This window comes from Cottoperca gobio, chromosome 9 (assembly GCF_900634415.1).
Source record: "Cottoperca gobio chromosome 9, fCotGob3.1, whole genome shotgun sequence".
Classification (NCBI taxonomy): Eukaryota; Metazoa; Chordata; class Actinopteri; order Perciformes; family Bovichtidae; genus Cottoperca; species Cottoperca gobio.
The window spans coordinates 13393463-13395513 of NC_041363.1; positions in this window are offsets into that span (position 1 = coordinate 13393463).

Here is a 2051-nt window from a genome sequence, read left to right on the forward strand (position 1 = left end):
GTCACTTGAGTGTGTGTTTGGTCTCTTGAAAATGAGTGTGCACGTCACTTCAGTGTATTTATGCATGCATTTATGTGTGTGTGTGCTTTGTTTCAAACATGTGTGCTTGGTCTTCTGTGTGTGTGTCCTTCTTTGCTTCTCATTGGTGCGCGCGTGCCCGTAGCGTTAGTGTTTTTCTCGGGGACTTGGCTTCTCTCCAAGCCTGAAGAGCTAATTGGAATTAGAATAACATTCCTCAAAGGCCGCTCGTTTAGCGCCGGCGTTGAGTGCTAACGAGTAGTGGGTGAGAGAGAGGCGGGAGAGAGCGCCCTAACGATCTGCGCTAACAATGTTTTATTCTGATTTTTAATGAGGGGTAATCACTCAGCTGGAGAGGAAGAGCAGTGGAGGAAAAAAAAAAGAGAACGTGAAGAGAAAGATGGAGGGATGGAGAGATGGAGGGGGTGTAGAGGAAGAGAGGTGAGGAGGAAACAGTAATTATCTCCTCTCCGAGCTGTGAGTCACAGCCCGTCTTGGAGTCTCTCCCGGGGAAATTAGAGATGCACACTAACTGCCTTTATTCAAAGTCAGTGTTACCTGACAGCACTGTGATGACAAAATAGAGGCATTTCTTTTCTGTGTTTCATACGATATCAAAAGAACAAACTCTGCGGCCACCATTGCTTCCAGTGGTCTAATATAATCTTCATGGCAGTTTGTGTAGATAATTCAGTTTTGTTTAGCACTTGGCGAGTGAAGAGTATCCAGTATGGCTACCACTGCATGGCTTTTTGCCAATGATGTCGTTGAGCTGTTTTCATTGGGAATAATTCAAGATCCTCCAGAAGGGGGTAATACAAAAATTGGAATTGCAAAATGTATTCATGCGTTAGTATAAAATAAGTGGTGCTGAAAGATTGGTGATGTAGCAACTACACGTTCAGGCAATGCAGAAGCTACTGTTGGTTGTGACTGATTTTGTTCACGTCTAAATGGATTCAAAGAGGAAAGCTCTGTTGGTGTTGCTTCGAATGAAGGCGAGGTTGTGCACCACAGCTACTGTACATGCAACATGAAAGATTCCTCTGTTTTGGCCTTTCAAATACTTGCAACTGGTCAAGTGCACATCTGTGTGTCAAACTTGACTTAAATTGAATTCTTTGTGAAAGCATTAAACAAATGCTCGGCTGCATGTGCAGTTCCATTACCGCACTTTTGATTTTGTGACCTTTCTGGTTTAAATAGGTGTCTGTTGCTGCTTTGATTGAATTCTACATAGTTTTCAAATGAGATCTAGAATTATTGTGTTAATATATATTTTCCAACCCTGTCTCCCAGAAATCATGTTTATCCTGTATACTACTGCGACAGAAAATACATGTTGAAAGATGGATTATGTTTTTTATCAGCATGATAAGGACATCCCTCTTGCCAGATGCAACTAGAATGTTAGCCCTTCTCCCATTTTATATTATTTTAATAAAAGAAATGATCATGTTGTTTGTGGATATTGTGTCCCTGCTGTTTGTCAATTGTCCTATATTGTTTTTAACATTATGTGGTGAAGCCAAATACAATTTTCAACAGCGTGAACTACAAAGCTCCTTTTTAATAAATGTATCTGACACAAGTTTTTACTGAAAACATATTTAATTTGTTCCCCCTACAATATCCACCCATAGTAACAAAAACAGATTCAACTTTTGTGGTTCTGTTTAGGAACTCATAGCACTGGGTAAAGTGTGGGAATATCGTGGTCTGGTTTAATAGTGAAAAATTTACCTGAAGGTGGTAGCATGACATGTTTACAGTATTAACATGTAATGCAATGCAGTAGTACACCATAGATTAGTCAGTCAAAGGACCATGTGCCATTGATGCCCCTTTCATCAATAGACTGTAAACTCTTAAGATTTTTCATTCAGTCCAACTGAGCATTAATCAATACGGAGCATGTGGGGGTTAAAGAGAGAGAGAAGAACATATAGAGGGTAAAAGAGGCTTGAAAGAGATCAGATTTGCAAAACATATGTGAGAATAAGGGAAGCAGTAAAAGACAAAAGAGAGAGGAC